Raw genomic sequence first — 18,050 nt, 5'->3', positions numbered from 1 at the left:
ACTATGGATTAAAGCATTTAATGTCAATTGCCATTCTAAGCTGAATGTCCCTGCTCTCGTCAGATCGCAGAAGTTACACAGCTTAAGGCCTCGCTAGTACCAGTGTGGGAGACTGTCTGGGAATCCGTGGAGCGGTTGACTTTTTATTACGTCGTTTAGATTTTGTTTCACAATCGATTAAAAAGGACTATGGATTAAAGCATTTAATGTCAATGGCCATTCTAAGCTGAATGTGCCTTCTCTCGTCAGATCGCAGAAGTTACACAGCTTAAGGCCTCGCTAGTACCAGTGTGGGAGACTGTCTAGGAATCCGTGGTGCGGTTGACTTTTTATTATGTCGTTTAGATTTTGTTTCACAATCGATTAAAAAGGACTATGGATTAAAGCATTTAATGTCAATGGCCATTCTAAGCTGAATGTCAATGCTCTCGTCAGATCGCAGAAGTTACACAGCTTAAGGCCTCGCTAGTACCAGTGTGGGAGACTGTCTGGGAATCCGTGGTGCGGTTGCCTTTTTATTATGTCGTTTAGATTTTGTTTCACAATAGATTAAATAGGACTATGGATTAAAGCATTTAACGTCTATGGCCATTCTGAGCTGAATGTGCCTTCTCTCGTCAGAACGCAGAAGTTACACAGCTTAAGGCCTCGCTAGTACCAGTGTGGGAGACTGTCTGGGAATCCGTGGTGCGGTTAACTTTTTATTATGTCGTTTAGATTTTTTTTCACAATAGATTAAATAGGACTATGGATTAAAGCATTTAACGTCAATGGCCATTCTAAGCTGAATGTGCCTGCTCTCGTCAGAATGCAGAAGTTACACAGCTTAAGGCCTCGCTAGTACCAGTGTGGGAGACTTTTTATTATGTCGTTTAGATTTTTTTTCACAATAGATTAAATAGGACTATGGATTAAAGCATTTAACGTCAATGGCCATTCTAAGCTGAATGTGCCTGCTCTCGTCAGAACGCAGAAGTTACACAGCTTAAGGCCTCGCTAGTACCAGTGTGGGAGACTGTCTGGGAATCCGTGGTGCGGTTAACTTTTTATTATGTCGTTTAGATTTTGTTTCACAATCGATTAAAAAAGACTATGGATTAAAGCATTTAATGTCAATGGCCATTCTAAGCTGAATGTCCCTGCTCTCGTCAGATCGCAGAAGTTACACAGCTTAAGGCCTCGCTAGTACCAGTGTGGGAGACTGTCTGGGAATCCGTGGTGCGGTTGACTTTTTATTATGTTGGTTAGATTTTGTTTCACAATAGATTAAATAGGACTATGGATTAAGGCTTTTAATGTCAATGGCCATTCTAAGCTGAATGTGACTTCTCTCGTCAGATCGCAGAAGTTACACAGCTTAAGGCCTCGCTAGTTCCAGTGTGGGAGACTGTCTGGGAATCTGTGGTGCGGTTGACATTTTATTATGTCGTTTAGATTTTGTTTCACAATCGATTAAAAAGGACTATGGATTAAAGCATTTAATGTCAATGGCCATTCTAAGCTGAATGTGCCTGCTCTCGTTAGATCGCAGAAGTTACACAGCTTAACGCCTCGCTAGTACCAGTGTGGGAGACTGTCTGGAAATCCGTGGTGCGGTTGACTTTTTATTATGTCGTTTAGATTTTGTTTCACAATCGATTAAAAAGGACTATGGATTAAAGCATTTAATGTCAATGGCCATTCTAAGCTGAATGTGCCTGCTCTCGTCAGATCGCAGAAGTTACACAGCTTAAGGCCTCACTAGTACCAGTGTGGGAGACTGTCTGGGAATCCGTGGTGCGGTTGACTTTTTATTATGTCGTTTAGATTTTGTTTCACAATCGATTAAAAAGGACTATGGATTAAAGGATTTAATGTCAATGGCCATTCTAAGCTGAATGTGCCTGCTCTCGTCAGATCGCAGAAGTTACACAGCTTAAGGCCTCGCTAGTTCCAGTGTGGGAGACTGTCTGGGAATCCGTGGTGCAGTTGACTTATTATTATGTTGTTTAGATTTTGTTTCACAATCGATTAAAAAGGACTATGGATTAAAGCATTTAATGTCAATGGCCATTCTAAGCTGAATGTGCCTGCTCTCGTCAGATCACAGAAGTTACACAGCTTAAGGCCTCGCTAGTACCAGTGTGGGAGACAGTCTGGGAATCCGTGGTGCGGTTGACTTTTTATTATGTCGTTTAGATTTTGTTTCACAATAGATTAAATAGGACTATGGATTAAAGCATTTAACGTCAATGGCCATTCTAAGCTGAATGTGCCTTCTCTCGTCAGAACGCAGAAGTTACACAGCTTAAGGCCTCGCTAGTACCAGTGTGGGAGACTGTCTGGGAATCCGTGGTGCGGTTGAAATTTTATTATGTCGTTTAGATTTTGTTTCACAATCGATTAAAAAGGACTATGGATTAAAGCATTTAATGTCAATTGCCATTCTAAGCTGAATGTCCCTGCTCTCGTCAGATCGCAGAAGTTACACAGCTTAAGGCCTCGCTAGTACCAGTGTGGGAGACTGTCTGGGAATCCGTGGTGCGGTTGACTTTTTATTACGTCGTTTAGATTTTGTTTCACAATCGATTAAAAAGGACTATGGATTAAAGCATTTAATGTCAATGGCCATTCTAAGCTGAATGTGCCTTCTCTCATCAGATCGCAGAAGTTACACAGCTTAAGGCCTCGCTAGTACCAGTGTGGGAGACTGTCTAGGAATCCGTGGTGCGGTTGACTTTTTATTATGTCGTTTAGATTTTGTTTCACAATCGATTAAAAAGGACTATGGATTAAAGCATTTAATGTCAATGGCCATTCTAAGCTGAATGTCAATGCTCTCGGCAGATCGCAGAAGTTACACAGCTTAAGGCCTCGCTAGTACCAGTGTGGGAGACTGTCTGGGAATCCGTGGTGCGGTTGACTTTTTATTACGTCGTTTAGATTTTGTTTCACAATCGATTAAAAAGGACTATGGATTAAAGCATTTAATGTCAATGGCCATTCTAAGCTGAATGTGCCTTCTCTCGTCAGATCGCAGAAGTTACACAGCTTAAGGCCTCGCTAGTACCAGTGTGGGAGACTGTCTGGGAATCCGTGGTGCGGTTGACTTTTTATTATGTTGGTTAGATTTTGTTTCACAATAGATTAAATAGGACTATGGATTAAGGCTTTTAATGTCAATGGCCGTTCTAAGCTGAATGTGACTGCTCTCGTCAGATCGCAGAAGTTACACAGCTTAAGGCCTCGCTAGTTCCAGTGTGGGAGACTGTCTGGGAATCTGTGGTGCGGTTGACTTTTTATTATGTCGTTTAGATTTTGTTTCACAATCGATTAAAAAGGACTATGGATTAAAGCATTTAATGTCAATGGCCATTCTAAGCTGAATGTGCCTGCTCTCGTCAGATCGCAGAAGTTACACAGCTTAAGGCCTCGCTAGTACCAGTGTGGGAGACTGTCTGGGAATCCGTGGTGCGGTTGACATTTATTATGTCGTTTAGATTTTGTTTCACAATCGATTAAAAAGGACTATGGATTAAAGCATTTAATGTCAATGGCCTTTCTAAGCTGAATGTGCCTGCTCTCGTCAGATCGCAGAAGTTACACAGCTTAAGGCCTCGCTAGTACCAGTGTGGGAGACTGTCTGGGAATCCATGGTGCGGTTGACTTATTATTATGTTGTTTAGATTTTGTTTCACAATCGATTAAAAAGGACTATGGATTAAAGCATTTAATGTCAATGGCCATTCTAAGCTGAATGTGCCTGCTCTCGTCAGATCGCAGAAGTTACACAGCTTAAGGCCTCGCTAGTACCAGTGTGGGAGACTGTCTGGGAATCCGTGGTGCGATTGACTTTTTATTATGTCGTTTAGATTTTGTTTCACAATAGATTAAATAGGACTATGGATTAAAGCATTTAACGTCAATGGCCATTCTAAGCTGAATGTGCCTTCTCTCGTCAGAACGCAGAAGTTACACAGCTTAAGGCCTCGCTAGTACCAGTGTGGGAGACTGTCTGGGAATCCGTGGTGCGGTTGAATTTTTATTATGTCGTTTAGATTTTGTTTCACAATCGATTAAAAAGGACTATGGATTAAAGCATTTAATGTCAATGGCCATTCTAAGCTGAATGTCCCTGCTCTCGTCAGATCGCAGAAGTTACACAGCTTAAGGCCTCGCTAGTACCAGTGTGGGAGACTGTCTGGGAATCCGTGGTGCGGTTGACTTTTTATTATGTCGTTTAGATTTTGTTTCACAATCGATTAAAAAGGACTATGGATTAAAGCATTTAATGTCAATGGCCATTCTAAGCTGAATGTCCCTGCTCTCGTCAGATCGCAGAAGTTACACAGCTTAAGGCCTCGCTAGTACCAGTGTGGGAGACTGTCTGGGAATCCGTGGTGCGGTTGACTTTTTATTACGTCGTTTAGATTTTGTTTCACAATCGATTAAAAAGGACTATGGATTAAGGCACTTAATGTCAATGGCCATTCTAAGCTGAATGTGCCTTCTCTCGTCAGATCGCAGAAGTTACACAGCTTAAGGCCTCGCTAGTACCAGTGTGGGAGACTGTCTGGGAATCCGTGGTGCGGTTGACTTATTATTATGTTGTTTAGATTTTGTTTCACAATCGATTAAAAAGGACTATGGATTAAAGCATTTAATGTCAATGGCCATTCTAAGCTGAATGTGCCTGCTCTCGTCAGATCGCAGAAGTTACACAGCTTAAGGCCTCGCTAGTACCAGTGTGGGAGACTGTCTGGGAATCCGTGGTGCGGTTGACTTTTTATTATGTCGTTTAGATTTTGTTTCACAATAGATTAAATAGGACTATGGATTAAAGCATTTAACGTCAATGGCCATTCTGAGCTGAATGTGCCTTCTCTCGTCAGAACGCAGAAGTTACACAGCTTAAGGCCTCGCTAGTACCAGTGTGGGAGACTGTCTGGGAATCCGTGGTGCGGTTGAATTTTTATTATGTCGTTTAGATTTTGTTTCACAATCGATTAAAAAGGACTATGGATTAAAGCATTTAATGTCAATGGCCATTCTAAGCTGAATGTCCCTGCTCTCGTCAGATCGCAGAAGTTACACAGCTTAACGCCTCGCTAGTACCAGTGTGGGAGACTGTCTGGGAATCCGTGGTGCGGTTGACTTTTTATTATGTCGTTTAGATTTTTTTTCACAATAGATTAAATAGGACTATGGATTAAAGCATTTAACGTCAATGGTCATTCTAAGCTGAATGTGCCTGCTCTCGTCAGAATGCAGAAGTTACAAAGCTTAAGGCCTCGCTAGTACCAGTGTGGGAGACTTTTTATTATGTCGTTTAGATTTTGTTTCACAATCGATTAAAAAAGACTATGGATTAAAGCATTTAATGTCAATGGCCATTCTAAGCTGAATGTCCCTGCTCTCGTCATATCGCAGAAGTTACACAGCTTAAGGCCTCGCTAGTACCAGTGTGGGAGACTGTCTGGGAATCCGTGGTGCGGTTGACTTTTTATTATGTTGGTTAGATTTTGTTTCACAATAGATTAAATAGGACTATGGATTAAGGCTTTTAATGTCAATGGCCATTCTAAGCTGAATGTGACTGCTCTCGTCAGATCGCAGAAGTTACACAGCTTAAGGCCTCGCTAGTTCCAGTGTGGGAGACTGTCTGGGAATCTGTGGTGCGGTTGACTTTTTATTATGTCGTTTAGATTTTGTTTCACAATCGATTAAAAAGGACTATGGATTAAAGCATTTAATGTCAATGGCCATTCTAAGCTGAATGTGCCTGCTCTCGTTAGATCGCAGAAGTTACACAGCTTAACGCCTCGCTAGTACCAGTGTGGGAGACTGTCTGGAAATCCGTGGAGCGGTTGACTTTTTATTATGTCGTTTAGATTTTGTTTCACAATCGATTAAAAAGGACTATGGATTAAAGCATTTAATGTCAATGGCCATTCTAAGCTGAATGTGCCTGCTCTCGTCAGATCGCAGAAGTTACACAGCTTAAGGCCTCGCTAGTACCAGTGTGGGAGACTGTCTGGGAATCCGTGGTGCGGTTGACTTTTTATTATGTCGTTTAGATTTTGTTTCACAATCGATTAAAAAGGACTATGGATTAAAGCATTTAATATCAATGGCCATTCTAAGCTGAATGTGCCTGCTCTCGTCAGATCGCAGAAGTTACACAGCTTAAGGCCTCGCTAGTACCAGTGTGGGAGACTGTCTGGGAATCCGTGGTGCGGTTGACTTATTATTATGTTGTTTAGATTTTGTTTCACAATCGATTAAAAAGGACTATGGATTAAAGCATTTAATGTCTATGGCCATTCTAAGCTGAATGTGCCTGCTCTCGTCAGATCGCAGAAGTTACACAGCTTAAGGCCTCGCTAGTACCAGTGTGGGAGACTGTCTGGGAATCCGTGGTGCGGTTGAATTTTTATTATGTCGTTTAGATTTTGTTTCACAATCGATTAAAAAGGACTATGGATTAAAGCATTTAATGTCAATGGCCATTCTAAGCTGAATGTGCCTGCTCTCGTCAGATCGCAGAAATTACACAGCTTAACGCCTCGCTAGTACCAGTGTGGGAGACTGTCTGGGAATCCGTGGTGCGGTTGAATTTTTATTATGTCGTTTAGATTTTGTTTCACAATCGATTAAAAAGGACTATGGATTAAAGCATTTAATGTCAATGGCCATTCTAAGCTGAATGTCCCTGCTCTCGTCAGATCGCAGAAGTTACACAGCTTAAGGCCTCGCTAGTACCAGTGTGGGAGACTGTCTGGGAATCCGTGGTGCGGTTGACTTTTTATTACGTCGTTTAGATTTTGTTTCACAATCGATTAAAAAGGACTATGGATTAAAGAATTTGATGTCAATGGCCATTCTAAGCTGAATGTGCCTGCTCTCGTCAGATCGCAGAAGTTACACAGCTTAAGGCCTCGCTAGTACCAGTGTGGGAGACTGTCTGGGGATCCGTGGTGCGGTTGAATTTTTATTATGTCGTTTAGATTTTGTTTCACAATCGAATAAAAAGGACTATGGATTAAAGAATTTAATGTCAATGGCCATTCTAAGCTGAATGTCCCTGCTCTCGTCAGATCGCAGAAGTTACACAGCTTAAGGCCTCGCTAGTACCAGTGTGGGAGACTGTCTGGGAATCCGTGGTGCGGTTGACTTTTTATTATGTCGTTTAGATTTTGTTTCAAAATCGATTAAAAAGGACTATGGATTAAAGCATTTAATGTCAATGGCCATTCTAAGCTGAATGTGCCTGCTCTCGTCAGATCGCAGAAGTTATACAGCTTAAGGCCTCGCTAGTACCAGTGTGGGAGACTGTCTGGGAATCCGTGGTGCGGTTGACTTTTTATTATGTCGTTTAGATTTTGTTTCACAATCGATTAAATAGGACTATGGATTAAAGCATTTAACATCAATGGCCATTCTAAGCTGAATGTCCCTGCTCTCGTCAGATCGCAGAAGTTACACAGCTTAAGGCCTCGCTAGTACCAGTGTGGGAGACTGTCTGGGAATCCGTGGTGCGGTTGACTTTTTATTATGTCGTTTAGATTTTGTTTCACAATCGATTAAAAAGGACTATGGATTAAAGCATTTAATGTCAATGGCCATTCTAAGCTGAATGTGCCTGCTCTCGTCAGATCGCAGAAGTTACACAGCTTAAGGCCTCGCTAGTACCAGTGTGGGAGACTGACTGGGAATCCGTGGTGCGGTTGACTTTTTATTATGTCGTTTAGATTTTGTTTCACAATCGATTAAAAAGGACTATGGATTAAAGCATTTAATGTCAATGGCCATTCTAAGCTGAATGTGCCTGCTCTCGTCAGATCGCAGAAGTTACACAGCTTAAGGCCTCGCTAGTACCAGTGTGGAAGACTGTCTGGGAATCCGTGGTGCGGTTGACTTTTTATTATGTCGTTTAGATTTTGTTTCACAATAGATTAAATAGGACTATGGATTAAAGCATTTAACGTCAATGGCCATTCTAAGCTGAATGTGCCTGCTCTCGTCAGAACGCAGAAGTTACACAGCTTAAGGCCTCACGAGTACCAGTGTGGGAGACTGTCTGGGAATCCGTGGTGCGGTTGACTTTTTATTATGTCGTTTAGATTTTGTTTCACAATAGATTAAATAGGACTATGGATTAAGGCTTTTAACGTCAATGGCCATTCTAAGCTGAATGTGCCTGCTCTCGTCAGATCGCAGAAGTTACACAGCTTAAGGCCTCGCTAGTACCAGTGTGGGAGACTGTCTGGGAATCCGTGGTGCGGTTGACTTTTTATTATGTCGTTTAGATTTTGTTTCACAATCGATTAAAAAGGACTATGGATTAAAGAATTTGATGTCAATGGCCATTCTAAGCTGAATGTGCCTGCTCTCGTCAGATCGCAGAAGTTACACAGCTTAACGCCTCACTAGTACCAGTGTGGGAGACTGTCTGGGAATCCGTGGTGCGGTTGAATTTTTATTATGTCGTTTAGATTTTGTTTCACAATCGTATAAAAAGGACTATGGATTAAAGCATTTAATGTCAATGGCCATTCTAAGCTGAATGTGCCTGCTCTCGTCAGATCGCAGAAGTTACACAGCTTAAGGCCTCGCTAGTACCGGTGTGGGAGACTGTCTATGAATACGTGGTGTAATTGAATTTTTATTATGTTGTTTAGATTTTGTTTCACAATAGATTAAATAGGACTATGGATTAAGGCTTTTAATGTCAATGGCCATTCTAAGCTGAATGTGGCTTCTCTCGTCAGATCGCAGAAGTTACACAGCTTAAGGCCTCGCTAGTACCAGTGTGGGAGACTGTCTGGGAATCCGTGGTGCGGTTGACTTTTTATTATGTCGTTTAGATTTTGTTTCACAATCGATTAAATAGGACTATGGATTAAAGCATTTAATGTCAATGGCCATTCTAAGCTGAATGTGCCTTCTCTCGTTAGATCGCAGAAGTTACCCAGCTTAACGCCTCGCTAGTACCAGTGTGGGAGACTGTCTGGGAATCCGTGGTGCGGTTGACTTTTTATTATGTCGTTTAGATTTTGTTTCACAATCGATTAAAAAGGACTATGGATTAAAGCATTTAATGTCAATGGCCATTCTAAGCTGAATGTGCCTGCTCTCATCAGATCGCAGAAGTTACACAGCTTAAGGCCTCGCTAGTACCAGTGTGGGAGACTGTCTGGGAATCCGTGGTGCGGTTGACTTTTTATTATGTCGTTTAGATTTTGTTTCACAATCGATTAAAAAGGACTATGGATTAAAGAATTTAATGTCAATGGCCATTCTAAGCTGAATGTGCCTGCTCTCGTCAGATCGCAGAAGTTACACAGCTTAAGGCCTCGCTAGTACCAGTGTGGGAGACTGTCTGGGAATCCGTGGTGCGGTTGACTTTTTATTATGTCGTTTAGATTTTGTTTCACAATAGATTAAATAGGACTATGGATTAAAGCATTTAACGTCAATGGCCATTCTAAGCTGAATGTACCTGCTCTCGTCAGAACGCAGAAGTTACACAGCTTAAGGCCTCACTAGTACCAGTGTGGGAGACTGTCTGGGAATCCGTGGTGTGGTTGACTTTTTATTATGTTGTTTAGATTTTGTTTCACAATAGATTAAATAGGACTATGGATTAAGGCTTTTAATGTCAATGGCCATTCTAAGCTGAATGTGCCTGCTCTCGTCAGATCGCAGAAGTTACACAGCTTAAGGCCTCGCTAGTACCAGTGTGGGAGACTGTCTGGGAATCCGTGGTGCGGTTGACTTTTTATTATGTCGTTTAGATTTTGTTTCACAATCGATTAAAAAGGACTATGGATTAAAGCATTTACTGTCAATGGCCATTCTAAGCTGAATGTGCCTGCTCTCGTTAGATCGCAGAAGTTACACAGCTTAACGCCTCACTAGTACCAGTGTGGGAGACTGTCTGGGAATCCGTGGTGCGGTTGACTTTTTATTATGTCGTTTAGATTTTTTTTCACAATAGATTAAATAGGACTGTGGATTAAAGCATTTAACGTCAATGGCCATTCTAAGCTGAATGTGCCTGCTCTCGTCCTAACGCAGAAGTTACACAGCTTAAGGCCTCGCTAGTACCAGTGTGGGAGACTGTCTATGAATCCGTGGTGTAATTGAATTTTTATTATGTTGTTTAGATTTTTTTTCACAATAGATTAAATAGGACTATGGATTAAGGCTTTTAATGTCAATGGCCATTCTAAGCTGAATGTGCCTTCTCTCGTCAGATCGCAGAAGTTACACAGCTTAAGGCCTCGCTAGTACCAGTGTGGGAGACTGTCTGGGACTCCGTGGTGCGGTTGACTTTTTATTATGTCGTTTAGATTTTGTTTCACAATCGATTAAAATGGACTATGGATTAAAGCATTTAATGTCAATGGCCATTCTAAGCTGAATGTCCCTGCTCTCGTTAGATCGCAGAAGTTACACAGCTTAACGCCTCGCTAGTACCAGTGTGGGAGACTGTCTGGGAATCCGTGGTGCGGTTGACTTTTTATTATGTCGTTTAGATTTTGTTTCACAATCGATTAAAAAGGACTATGGATTAAAGCATTTAATGTCAATGGCCATTCTAAGCTGAATGTGCCTGCTCTCGTCAGATCGCAGAAGTTACACAGCATAAGGCCTCGCTAGTACCAGTGTGGGAGACTGTCTGGGAATCCGTGGTGCGGTTGACTTTTTATTATGTCGTTTAGATTTTGTTTCACAATCGACTAAAAAGGACTATTGGTTAAAGAATTTGATGTCAATGGCCATTCTAAGCTGAATGTGCCTGCTCTCGTCAGATCGCAGAAGTTACACAGCTTAAGGCCTCGCTAGTACCAGTGTGGGAGACTGTCTGGGAATCCGTGGTGCGGTTGAATTTTTATTATGTCGTTTAGATTTTGTTTCACAATCGATTAAAAAGGACTATGGATTAAAGCATTTAATGTCAATGGCCATTCTAAGCTGAATGTGCCTGCTCTCGTCAGATCGCAGAAGTTACACAGCTTAAGGCCTCGCTAGTACCAGTGTGGGAGACTGTCTGGGAATCCGTGGTGCGGTTGACTTTTTATTATGTCGTTTAGATTTTGTTTCACAATCGATTAAAAAGGACTATGGATTAAAGCATTTAACGTCAATGGCCATTCTTAGCTGAATGTCCCTGCTCTCGTCAGATCGCAGAAGTTACACAGCTTAAGGCCTCGCTAGTACCAGTGTGGGAGACTGTCTGGGAATCCGTGGTGCGGTTGACTTTTTATTATGTCGTTTAGATTTTGTTTCACAATCGATTAAAAAGGACTATGGATTAAGACATTTAATGTCAATGGCCATTCTAAGCTGAATGTGCCTGCTCTCGTCAGATCGCAGAAGTTACACAGCTTAAGGCCTCGCTAGTACCAGTGTGGGAGACTGACTGGGAATCCGTGGTGCGGTTGACTTTTTATTATGTCGTTTAGATTTTGTTTCACAATCGATTAAAAAGGACTATGGATTAAAGCATTTAATGTCAATGGCCATTCTAAGCTGAATGTGCCTGCTCTCGTCAGATCGCAGAAGTTACACAGCTTAAGGCCTCGCTAGTACCAGTGTGGGAGACTGTCTGGGAATCCGTGGTGCGGTTGCCTTTTTATTATGTCGTTTAGATTTTGTTTCACAATAGATTAAATAGGACTATGGATTAAAGCATTTAACGTCAATGGCCATTCTAAGCTGAATGTGCCTGCTCTCGTCAGAACGCAGAAGTTACACAGCTTAAGGCCTCACTAGTACCAGTGTGGGAGACTGTCTGGGAATCCGTGGTGTGGTTGACTTTTTATTATGTTGTTTAGATTTTGTTTCACAATAGATTAAATAGGACTATGGATTAAGGCTTTTAATGTCAATGGCCATTCTAAGCTGAATGTGCCTGCTCTCGTCAGATCGCAGAAGTTACACAGCTTAAGGCCTCGCTAGTACCAGTGTGGGAGACTGTCTGGGAATCCGTGGTGCGGTTGACTTTTTATTATGTCGTTTAGATTTTGTTTCACAATCGATTAAAAAGGACTATGGATTAAAGCATTTACTGTCAATGGCCATTCTAAGCTGAATGTGCCTGCTCTCGTTAGATCGCAGAAGTTACACAGCTTAACGCCTCACTAGTACCAGTGTGGGAGACTGTCTGGGAATCCGTGGTGCGGTTGACTTTTTATTATGTCGTCTAGATTTTTTTTCACAATAGATTAAATAGGACTGTGGATTAAAGCATTTAACGTCAATGGCCATTCTAAGCTGAATGTGCCTGCTCTCGTCCGAACGCAGAAGTTACACAGATTAAGGCCTCGCTAGTTCCAGTGTGGGAGACTGTCTGGGAATCTGTGGTGCGGTTGACTTTTTATTATGTCGTTTAGATTTTGTTTCACAATCGATTAAATAGGACTATGGATTAAAGCATTTAATGTCAATGGCCATTCTAAGCTGAATGTGCCTGCTCTCGTTAGATCGCAGAAGTTACACAGCTTAACGCCTCGCTAGTACCAGTGTGGGAGACTGTCTGGGAATCCGTGGTGCGGTTGACTTTTTATTATGTCGTTTAGATTTTGTTTCACAATCGATTAAAAAGGACTATGGATTAAAGCATTTAATGTCAATGGCCATTCTAAGCTGAATGTGCCTGCTCTCGTCAGATCGCAGAAGTTACACAGCTTAAGGCCTCGCTAGTACCAGTGTGGGAGACTGTCTGGGAATCCGTGGTGCGGTTGACTTATTATTATGTTGTTTAGATTTTGTTTCACAATCGATTAAAAAGGACTATGGATTAAAGCATTTAATGTCAATGGCCATTCTAAGCTGAATGTGCCTGCTCTCGTCAGATCGCAGAAGTTACACAGCTTAAGGCCTCGCTAGTACCAGTATGGGAGACTGTCTGGGAATCCGTGGTGCGGTTGAATTTTTATTATGTTGTTTAGATTTTGTTTCACAATAGATTAAATAGGACTATGGATTAAAGCGTTTAACGTCAATGGCCATTCTAAGCTGAATGTCCCTTCTCTCGTCAGAACGCAGAAGTTACACAGCTTAAGGCCTCGCTAGTACCAGTGTGGGAGACTGTCTGGGAATCGGTGGTGCGGTTGAATTTTTATTATGTCGTTTAGATTTTGTTTCACAATCGATTAAAAAGGACTATGGATTAAAGCATTTCATGTCAATGGCCATTCTAAGCTGAATGTCCCTGCTCTCGTCAGATCGCAGAAGTTACACAGCTTAAGCCCTCGCTAGTACCAGTGTGGGAGACTGTCTGGGAATCCGTGGTGCGGTTGACTTTTTATTATGTTGTTTAGATTTTGTTTCACAATAGATTAAATAGGACTATGGATTAAGGCTTTTAATGTCAATGGCCATTCTAAGCTGAATGTGCCTGCTCTCGTCAGATCGCAGAAGTTACACAGCTTAAGGCCTCGCTAGTACCAGTGTGGGAGACTGTCTGGGAATCCGTGGTGCGGTTGACTTTTTATTATGTCGTTTAGATTTTGTTTCACAATCGATTAAAAAGGACTATGGATTAAAGCATTTAATGTCAATGGCCATTCTAAGCTGAATGTGCCTGCTCTCGTCAGATCGCAGAAGTTACACAGCTTAAGGCCTCGCTAGTACCAGTGTGGGAGACTGTCTGGGAATCCGTGGTGTGGTTGACTTTTTATTATGTTGTTTAGATTTTGTTTCACAATAGATTAAATAGGACTATGGATTAAAGCATTTGATGTCAATGGCCATTCTAAGCTGAATGTCCCTCCTCTCGTCAGATCGCAGAAGTTACACAGCTTAAGGCCTCGCTAGTACCAGTTTGGGAGACTGTCTGGGAATCCGTGGTGCGGTTGACTTTTTATTATGTTGTTTAGATTTTGTTTCACAATAGATTAAATAGGACTATGGATTAAGGCTTTTAATGTCAATGGCCATTCTAAGCTGAATGTGCCTGCTCTCGTCAGATCGCAGAAGTTACACAGCTTAAGGCCTCGCTAGTACCAGTGTGGGAGACTGTCTGGGAATCCGTGGTGCGGTTGACTTTTTATTATGTCGTTTAGATTTTGTTTCACAATCGATTAAAAAGGACTATGGATTAAAATATTTAATGTCAATGGCCATTCTAAGCTGAATGTGCCTGCTCTCGTTAGATCGCAGAAGTTACGCAGCTTAACGCCTCGCTAGTACCAGTGTGGGCGACTGTCTGGGAATCCGTGGTGCTGTTGACTTTTTATTATGTAGTTTAGATTTTGTTTCACAATAGATTAAATAGGACTATGGATTAAAGGATTTAATGTCAATGGCCATTCTAAGCTGAATGTGCCTGCTCTCGTCAGATCGCAGAAGTTACACAGCTTAAGTCCTCGCTAGTACCAGTGTGGGAGACTGTCTGGGAATCCGTGGTGCGGTTGAATTTTTATTATGTCGTTTAGATTTTGTTTCACAATCGATTAAAAAGGACTATGGATTAAAGCATTTAATGTCAATGGCCATTCTAAGCTGAATGTGCCTGCTCTCGTCAGATCGCAGAAGTTACACAGCTTAAGGCCTCGCTAGTACCAGTGTGGGAGACTGTCTGGGAATCCGTGGTGCGGTTGACTTTTTATTATGTCGTTTAGATTTTGTTTCACAATCGATTAAAAAGTACTATGGATTAAAGCATTTAATGTCAATGGCCATTCTAAGCTGAATGTGCCTGCTCTCGTCAGATCGCAGAAGTTACACAGCTTAAGGCCTCGCTAGTACCAGTGTGGGAGACTGTCTGGGAATCCGTGGTGCGGTTCACTTTTTATTATGTCGTTTAGATTTTGTTTCACAATAGATTAAATAGGACTATGGATTAAAGCATTTAACGTCAATGGCCATTCTAAGCTGAATGTGCCTGCTCTGGTCAGAACGCAGAAGTTACACAGCTTAAGGCCTCGCTAGTACCAGTGTGGGAGACTGTCTGGGAATCCGTGGTGCGGTTGAATTTTTATTATGTCGTTTAGATTTTGTTTCACAATCGATTAAAAAGGACTATGGTTTAAAGCCTTTAACGTCAATGGCCATTCTAAGCTGAATGTCCCTGCTCTCGTTAGATCGCAGAAGTTACACAGCTTAACGCCTCGCTAGTACCAGTGTGGGAGACTGTCTGGGAATCCGTGGTGCGGTTGACTTTTTATTATGTCGTTTAGATTTTGTTTCACAATAGATTAAATAGGACTATGGATTAAAGCATTTAACGTCAATGGCCAATCTAAGCTGAATGTGCCTGCTCTCGTCAGATCGCAGAAGTTACACAGCTTAAGGCCTCGCTAGTACCAGTGTGGGAGACTGTCTGGGAATCCGTGGTGCGGTTGAATTTTTAATATGTCGTTTAGATTTTGTTTCACAATCGATTAAAAAGGACTATGGATTAAAGCATTTAATGTTAATGGCCATTCTAAGCTGAATGTGCCTGCTCTCGTCAGATCGCAGAAGTTACACAGCTTAAGGCCTCGCTAGTACCAGTGTGGGAGACTGTCTGGGAATCTGTGGTGCGGTTGAATTTTTATTATGTCGTTTAGATTTTGTTTCACAATCGATTAAAAAGGACTATGGATTAAAGCATTTAATGTCAACGGCCATTCTAAGCTGAATGTCCCTGCTCTCGTCAGATCGCAGAAGTTACACAGCTTAAGGCCTCGCTAGTACCAGTGTGGGAGACTGTCTGGGAATCCGTGGTGCGGTTGACTTTTTATTATGTCGTTTAGATTTTGTTTCACAATCGATTAAAAAGGACTATGGATTAAAGCATTTAATGTTAATGGCCATTCTAAGCTGAATGTGCCTGCTCTCGTTAGATCGCAGAAGTTACACAGCTTAACGCCTCGCTAGTACCAGTGTGGGAGACTGTCTGGGAATACGTGGTGCGGTTGACTTTTTATTATGTCGTTTTGATTTTGTTTCACAATAGATTAAATAGGACTATGGATTAAATCATTTAATGTCAATGGCCATTCTAAGCTGAATGTGCCTGCTCTCGTCAGATCGCAGAAGTTACACAGCTTAAGGCCTCGCTAGTACCAGTGTGGGAGACTGTCTGGGAATCCGTGGTGCGGTTGAATTTTTATTATGTCGTTTAGATTTTGTTTCACAATCGATTAAAAAGGACTATGGATTAAAGCATTTAATGTCAATGGCCATTCTAAGCTGAATGTCCCTGCTCTCGTCAGATCGCAGAAGTTACACAGCTTAAGGCCTCGCTAGTACCAGTGTGGGAGATTGTCTGGGAATCCGTGGTGCGGTTGAATTTTTATTATGTCGTTTAGATTTTGTTTCACAATAGATTAAATAGGACTATGGATTAAAGCATTTAACGTCAATGGCCATTCTAAGCTGAATGTGCCAGCTCTTGTCAGAACGCAGAAGTTACACAGCTTAAGCCCTCGCTAGTACCAGTGTGGGAGACTGTCTGGGAATCCGTGGTGCGGTTGACTTTTTATTATGTCGTTTAGATTTTGTTTCACAATCGATTAAAAAGGACAATGGATTAATGCATTTAATGTATTTAATGTTAATGGCCATTCTAAGCTGAATGTGCCTGCTCTCGTTAGATCGCAGAAGTTACACAGCTTAAAGCCTCCCTAGTACCAGTGTGGGAGACTGTCTGGGAATCCATGGTGCAGTTGACTTTTTATTATGTCGTTTAGATTTTGTTTCACAATAGATTAAATAGGACTATGGATTAAATCATTTAACGTCAATGGCCATTCTAAGCTGAATGTGCCTGCACTCGTCAGATCGCAGAAGTTACCCAGCTTAAGGCCTCGCTAGTACCAGTGTGGGAGACTGTCTCGGAATCCGTTGTGCTGTTGAATTTTTATTATGTCGTTTAGATTTTGTTTCACAATCGATTAAAAAGGACTATGGATTAAAGCATTTAATGTCAATGGCCATTCTAAGCTGAATGTCCCTGCTCTCGTCAGATCGCAGAAGTTACACAGCTTAAGGCCTCGCTAGTACCAGTGTGGGAGATTGTCTGGGAATCCGTGGTGCGGTTGAATTTTTATTATGTCGTTTAGATTTTGTTTCACAATAGATTAAATAGGACTATGGATTAAAGCATTTAACGTCAATGGCCATTCTAAGCTGAATGTGCCAGCTCTTGTCAGAACGCAGAAGTTACACAGCTTAAGCCCTCGCTAGTACCAGTGTGGGAGACTGTCTGGGAATCCGTGGTGCGGTTGACTTTTTATTATGTCGTTTAGATTTTGTTTCACAATCGATTAAAAAGGACAATGGATTAATGCATTTAATGTATTTAATGTTAATGGCCATTCTAAGCTGAATGTGCCTGCTCTCGTTAGATCGCAGAAGTTACACAGCTTAAAGCCTCCCTAGTACCAGTGTGGGAGACTGTCTGGGAATCCATGGTGCAGTTGACTTTTTATTATGTCGTTTAGATTTTGTTTCACAATAGATTAAATAGGACTATGGATTAAATCATTTAACGTCAATGGCCATTCTAAGCTGAATGTGCCTGCTCTCGTCAGATCGCAGAAGTTACCCAGCTTAAGGCCTCGCTAGTACCAGTGTGGGAGACTGTCTCGGAATCCGTTGTGCTGTTGAATTTTTATTATGTCGTTTAGATTTTGTTTCACAATCGATTAAAAAGGACTATGGATTAAAGCATTTAATGTCAATGGCCATTCTAAGCTGAATGTCCCTGCTCTCGTCATATCGCCGAAGTTGCGCAGCTTAAGGCATCGCTAGTACCAGTGTGGGAGACTGTCTGGGAATCCGTGGTGCTGTTGACTTTTTATTATGTCGTTTAGATTTTGTTTCACAATCGATTAAAAAGGACTATGGATTAAAGCATTTAATGTCAATGGCCATTCTAAGCTGAATGTGCCTGCTCTCGTCAGATCGCAGAAGTTACACAGCTTAAGGCCTCGCTAGTACCAGTGTGGGAGACTGTCTGGGAATCCGTGGTGCGGTTGACTTTTTATTATGTCGTTTAGATTTTGTTTCACAATCGATTAAAAAGGACTATAGATTAAAGCATTTAACGTCAATGGCCATTCTAAGCTGAA

General features: G+C 41.7%; 82 pseudogenes; all 82 read left to right on the top strand.

Annotated features, from left to right (window-relative positions):
* Positions 1-22: 22 nt before the first annotated feature.
* LOC142671341 (5S ribosomal RNA) lies at positions 23-141 on the top strand (annotated as a pseudogene).
* A 67-nt stretch (positions 142-208) lies between these two features.
* LOC142672463 (5S ribosomal RNA) lies at positions 209-327 on the top strand (annotated as a pseudogene).
* Positions 328-580: 253 nt separating this feature from the next.
* On the top strand, positions 581-699 carry LOC142672755 (5S ribosomal RNA; annotated as a pseudogene).
* Positions 700-925: 226 nt separating this feature from the next.
* On the top strand, positions 926-1,044 carry LOC142671151 (5S ribosomal RNA; annotated as a pseudogene).
* Positions 1,045-1,111: 67 nt separating this feature from the next.
* Positions 1,112-1,230, top strand: LOC142672980 (5S ribosomal RNA; annotated as a pseudogene).
* A 253-nt stretch (positions 1,231-1,483) lies between these two features.
* LOC142672740 (5S ribosomal RNA) lies at positions 1,484-1,602 on the top strand (annotated as a pseudogene).
* A 67-nt stretch (positions 1,603-1,669) lies between these two features.
* Positions 1,670-1,788, top strand: LOC142672918 (5S ribosomal RNA; annotated as a pseudogene).
* A 67-nt stretch (positions 1,789-1,855) lies between these two features.
* On the top strand, positions 1,856-1,974 carry LOC142671651 (5S ribosomal RNA; annotated as a pseudogene).
* A 67-nt stretch (positions 1,975-2,041) lies between these two features.
* Positions 2,042-2,160, top strand: LOC142672164 (5S ribosomal RNA; annotated as a pseudogene).
* Positions 2,161-2,227: 67 nt separating this feature from the next.
* Positions 2,228-2,346, top strand: LOC142672548 (5S ribosomal RNA; annotated as a pseudogene).
* Positions 2,347-2,413: 67 nt separating this feature from the next.
* On the top strand, positions 2,414-2,532 carry LOC142672879 (5S ribosomal RNA; annotated as a pseudogene).
* A 67-nt stretch (positions 2,533-2,599) lies between these two features.
* Positions 2,600-2,718, top strand: LOC142672238 (5S ribosomal RNA; annotated as a pseudogene).
* Positions 2,719-2,971: 253 nt separating this feature from the next.
* On the top strand, positions 2,972-3,090 carry LOC142671981 (5S ribosomal RNA; annotated as a pseudogene).
* Positions 3,091-3,343: 253 nt separating this feature from the next.
* On the top strand, positions 3,344-3,462 carry LOC142672905 (5S ribosomal RNA; annotated as a pseudogene).
* A 66-nt stretch (positions 3,463-3,528) lies between these two features.
* Positions 3,529-3,647, top strand: LOC142672102 (5S ribosomal RNA; annotated as a pseudogene).
* A 67-nt stretch (positions 3,648-3,714) lies between these two features.
* Positions 3,715-3,833, top strand: LOC142672876 (5S ribosomal RNA; annotated as a pseudogene).
* A 67-nt stretch (positions 3,834-3,900) lies between these two features.
* On the top strand, positions 3,901-4,019 carry LOC142672421 (5S ribosomal RNA; annotated as a pseudogene).
* A 67-nt stretch (positions 4,020-4,086) lies between these two features.
* Positions 4,087-4,205, top strand: LOC142672979 (5S ribosomal RNA; annotated as a pseudogene).
* Positions 4,206-4,272: 67 nt separating this feature from the next.
* LOC142672978 (5S ribosomal RNA) lies at positions 4,273-4,391 on the top strand (annotated as a pseudogene).
* A 67-nt stretch (positions 4,392-4,458) lies between these two features.
* On the top strand, positions 4,459-4,577 carry LOC142671980 (5S ribosomal RNA; annotated as a pseudogene).
* Positions 4,578-4,644: 67 nt separating this feature from the next.
* Positions 4,645-4,763, top strand: LOC142671518 (5S ribosomal RNA; annotated as a pseudogene).
* Positions 4,764-4,830: 67 nt separating this feature from the next.
* On the top strand, positions 4,831-4,949 carry LOC142672487 (5S ribosomal RNA; annotated as a pseudogene).
* A 67-nt stretch (positions 4,950-5,016) lies between these two features.
* On the top strand, positions 5,017-5,135 carry LOC142672194 (5S ribosomal RNA; annotated as a pseudogene).
* A 226-nt stretch (positions 5,136-5,361) lies between these two features.
* On the top strand, positions 5,362-5,480 carry LOC142672371 (5S ribosomal RNA; annotated as a pseudogene).
* Positions 5,481-5,547: 67 nt separating this feature from the next.
* LOC142672639 (5S ribosomal RNA) lies at positions 5,548-5,666 on the top strand (annotated as a pseudogene).
* Positions 5,667-5,919: 253 nt separating this feature from the next.
* Positions 5,920-6,038, top strand: LOC142672045 (5S ribosomal RNA; annotated as a pseudogene).
* Positions 6,039-6,105: 67 nt separating this feature from the next.
* Positions 6,106-6,224, top strand: LOC142671255 (5S ribosomal RNA; annotated as a pseudogene).
* Positions 6,225-6,291: 67 nt separating this feature from the next.
* Positions 6,292-6,410, top strand: LOC142671858 (5S ribosomal RNA; annotated as a pseudogene).
* Positions 6,411-6,477: 67 nt separating this feature from the next.
* LOC142672536 (5S ribosomal RNA) lies at positions 6,478-6,596 on the top strand (annotated as a pseudogene).
* A 67-nt stretch (positions 6,597-6,663) lies between these two features.
* On the top strand, positions 6,664-6,782 carry LOC142672977 (5S ribosomal RNA; annotated as a pseudogene).
* Positions 6,783-6,849: 67 nt separating this feature from the next.
* Positions 6,850-6,968, top strand: LOC142672313 (5S ribosomal RNA; annotated as a pseudogene).
* A 67-nt stretch (positions 6,969-7,035) lies between these two features.
* On the top strand, positions 7,036-7,154 carry LOC142672975 (5S ribosomal RNA; annotated as a pseudogene).
* Positions 7,155-7,221: 67 nt separating this feature from the next.
* On the top strand, positions 7,222-7,340 carry LOC142671395 (5S ribosomal RNA; annotated as a pseudogene).
* A 67-nt stretch (positions 7,341-7,407) lies between these two features.
* Positions 7,408-7,526, top strand: LOC142671538 (5S ribosomal RNA; annotated as a pseudogene).
* A 67-nt stretch (positions 7,527-7,593) lies between these two features.
* LOC142672960 (5S ribosomal RNA) lies at positions 7,594-7,712 on the top strand (annotated as a pseudogene).
* Positions 7,713-7,779: 67 nt separating this feature from the next.
* On the top strand, positions 7,780-7,898 carry LOC142671294 (5S ribosomal RNA; annotated as a pseudogene).
* A 67-nt stretch (positions 7,899-7,965) lies between these two features.
* LOC142673158 (5S ribosomal RNA) lies at positions 7,966-8,084 on the top strand (annotated as a pseudogene).
* Positions 8,085-8,151: 67 nt separating this feature from the next.
* On the top strand, positions 8,152-8,270 carry LOC142672033 (5S ribosomal RNA; annotated as a pseudogene).
* Positions 8,271-8,337: 67 nt separating this feature from the next.
* Positions 8,338-8,456, top strand: LOC142672666 (5S ribosomal RNA; annotated as a pseudogene).
* A 67-nt stretch (positions 8,457-8,523) lies between these two features.
* On the top strand, positions 8,524-8,642 carry LOC142672766 (5S ribosomal RNA; annotated as a pseudogene).
* A 67-nt stretch (positions 8,643-8,709) lies between these two features.
* On the top strand, positions 8,710-8,828 carry LOC142672733 (5S ribosomal RNA; annotated as a pseudogene).
* A 253-nt stretch (positions 8,829-9,081) lies between these two features.
* On the top strand, positions 9,082-9,200 carry LOC142672933 (5S ribosomal RNA; annotated as a pseudogene).
* Positions 9,201-9,267: 67 nt separating this feature from the next.
* Positions 9,268-9,386, top strand: LOC142671505 (5S ribosomal RNA; annotated as a pseudogene).
* A 67-nt stretch (positions 9,387-9,453) lies between these two features.
* Positions 9,454-9,572, top strand: LOC142672871 (5S ribosomal RNA; annotated as a pseudogene).
* A 67-nt stretch (positions 9,573-9,639) lies between these two features.
* LOC142672021 (5S ribosomal RNA) lies at positions 9,640-9,758 on the top strand (annotated as a pseudogene).
* Positions 9,759-9,825: 67 nt separating this feature from the next.
* Positions 9,826-9,944, top strand: LOC142672300 (5S ribosomal RNA; annotated as a pseudogene).
* Positions 9,945-10,383: 439 nt separating this feature from the next.
* On the top strand, positions 10,384-10,502 carry LOC142672359 (5S ribosomal RNA; annotated as a pseudogene).
* A 67-nt stretch (positions 10,503-10,569) lies between these two features.
* Positions 10,570-10,688, top strand: LOC142671571 (5S ribosomal RNA; annotated as a pseudogene).
* Positions 10,689-10,755: 67 nt separating this feature from the next.
* On the top strand, positions 10,756-10,874 carry LOC142671409 (5S ribosomal RNA; annotated as a pseudogene).
* Positions 10,875-10,941: 67 nt separating this feature from the next.
* Positions 10,942-11,060, top strand: LOC142671493 (5S ribosomal RNA; annotated as a pseudogene).
* Positions 11,061-11,127: 67 nt separating this feature from the next.
* LOC142671145 (5S ribosomal RNA) lies at positions 11,128-11,246 on the top strand (annotated as a pseudogene).
* A 67-nt stretch (positions 11,247-11,313) lies between these two features.
* On the top strand, positions 11,314-11,432 carry LOC142672959 (5S ribosomal RNA; annotated as a pseudogene).
* A 67-nt stretch (positions 11,433-11,499) lies between these two features.
* On the top strand, positions 11,500-11,618 carry LOC142671200 (5S ribosomal RNA; annotated as a pseudogene).
* A 67-nt stretch (positions 11,619-11,685) lies between these two features.
* Positions 11,686-11,804, top strand: LOC142673112 (5S ribosomal RNA; annotated as a pseudogene).
* Positions 11,805-11,871: 67 nt separating this feature from the next.
* LOC142671481 (5S ribosomal RNA) lies at positions 11,872-11,990 on the top strand (annotated as a pseudogene).
* Positions 11,991-12,057: 67 nt separating this feature from the next.
* On the top strand, positions 12,058-12,176 carry LOC142672299 (5S ribosomal RNA; annotated as a pseudogene).
* Positions 12,177-12,243: 67 nt separating this feature from the next.
* LOC142672248 (5S ribosomal RNA) lies at positions 12,244-12,362 on the top strand (annotated as a pseudogene).
* Positions 12,363-12,429: 67 nt separating this feature from the next.
* LOC142672118 (5S ribosomal RNA) lies at positions 12,430-12,548 on the top strand (annotated as a pseudogene).
* Positions 12,549-12,615: 67 nt separating this feature from the next.
* Positions 12,616-12,734, top strand: LOC142672009 (5S ribosomal RNA; annotated as a pseudogene).
* A 67-nt stretch (positions 12,735-12,801) lies between these two features.
* Positions 12,802-12,920, top strand: LOC142671280 (5S ribosomal RNA; annotated as a pseudogene).
* Positions 12,921-13,173: 253 nt separating this feature from the next.
* Positions 13,174-13,292, top strand: LOC142671875 (5S ribosomal RNA; annotated as a pseudogene).
* A 67-nt stretch (positions 13,293-13,359) lies between these two features.
* Positions 13,360-13,478, top strand: LOC142671997 (5S ribosomal RNA; annotated as a pseudogene).
* Positions 13,479-13,545: 67 nt separating this feature from the next.
* Positions 13,546-13,664, top strand: LOC142673136 (5S ribosomal RNA; annotated as a pseudogene).
* A 67-nt stretch (positions 13,665-13,731) lies between these two features.
* On the top strand, positions 13,732-13,850 carry LOC142672530 (5S ribosomal RNA; annotated as a pseudogene).
* Positions 13,851-13,917: 67 nt separating this feature from the next.
* Positions 13,918-14,036, top strand: LOC142671469 (5S ribosomal RNA; annotated as a pseudogene).
* A 67-nt stretch (positions 14,037-14,103) lies between these two features.
* Positions 14,104-14,222, top strand: LOC142671150 (5S ribosomal RNA; annotated as a pseudogene).
* Positions 14,223-14,289: 67 nt separating this feature from the next.
* On the top strand, positions 14,290-14,408 carry LOC142672168 (5S ribosomal RNA; annotated as a pseudogene).
* Positions 14,409-14,475: 67 nt separating this feature from the next.
* Positions 14,476-14,594, top strand: LOC142671985 (5S ribosomal RNA; annotated as a pseudogene).
* A 67-nt stretch (positions 14,595-14,661) lies between these two features.
* Positions 14,662-14,780, top strand: LOC142671597 (5S ribosomal RNA; annotated as a pseudogene).
* Positions 14,781-14,847: 67 nt separating this feature from the next.
* On the top strand, positions 14,848-14,966 carry LOC142672086 (5S ribosomal RNA; annotated as a pseudogene).
* A 67-nt stretch (positions 14,967-15,033) lies between these two features.
* On the top strand, positions 15,034-15,152 carry LOC142672358 (5S ribosomal RNA; annotated as a pseudogene).
* A 67-nt stretch (positions 15,153-15,219) lies between these two features.
* LOC142671938 (5S ribosomal RNA) lies at positions 15,220-15,338 on the top strand (annotated as a pseudogene).
* A 67-nt stretch (positions 15,339-15,405) lies between these two features.
* On the top strand, positions 15,406-15,524 carry LOC142672050 (5S ribosomal RNA; annotated as a pseudogene).
* A 67-nt stretch (positions 15,525-15,591) lies between these two features.
* Positions 15,592-15,710, top strand: LOC142671297 (5S ribosomal RNA; annotated as a pseudogene).
* A 67-nt stretch (positions 15,711-15,777) lies between these two features.
* Positions 15,778-15,896, top strand: LOC142672294 (5S ribosomal RNA; annotated as a pseudogene).
* Positions 15,897-15,963: 67 nt separating this feature from the next.
* On the top strand, positions 15,964-16,082 carry LOC142671406 (5S ribosomal RNA; annotated as a pseudogene).
* Positions 16,083-16,149: 67 nt separating this feature from the next.
* LOC142672240 (5S ribosomal RNA) lies at positions 16,150-16,268 on the top strand (annotated as a pseudogene).
* A 67-nt stretch (positions 16,269-16,335) lies between these two features.
* LOC142672759 (5S ribosomal RNA) lies at positions 16,336-16,454 on the top strand (annotated as a pseudogene).
* A 448-nt stretch (positions 16,455-16,902) lies between these two features.
* Positions 16,903-17,021, top strand: LOC142672239 (5S ribosomal RNA; annotated as a pseudogene).
* A 67-nt stretch (positions 17,022-17,088) lies between these two features.
* Positions 17,089-17,207, top strand: LOC142672758 (5S ribosomal RNA; annotated as a pseudogene).
* Positions 17,208-17,469: 262 nt separating this feature from the next.
* Positions 17,470-17,588, top strand: LOC142672518 (5S ribosomal RNA; annotated as a pseudogene).
* Positions 17,589-17,841: 253 nt separating this feature from the next.
* LOC142671457 (5S ribosomal RNA) lies at positions 17,842-17,960 on the top strand (annotated as a pseudogene).
* Positions 17,961-18,050: the final 90 nt, after the last annotated feature.

The sequence above is a fragment of the Rhinoderma darwinii genome (assembly GCF_050947455.1).
Source record: "Rhinoderma darwinii isolate aRhiDar2 chromosome 1 unlocalized genomic scaffold, aRhiDar2.hap1 SUPER_1_unloc_28, whole genome shotgun sequence".
Lineage (NCBI taxonomy): Eukaryota > Metazoa > Chordata > Amphibia > Anura > Rhinodermatidae > Rhinoderma > Rhinoderma darwinii.
Note: the sequence above shows the minus strand (reverse complement) of the source record. Positions and strands in the feature narration are given on the sequence as shown.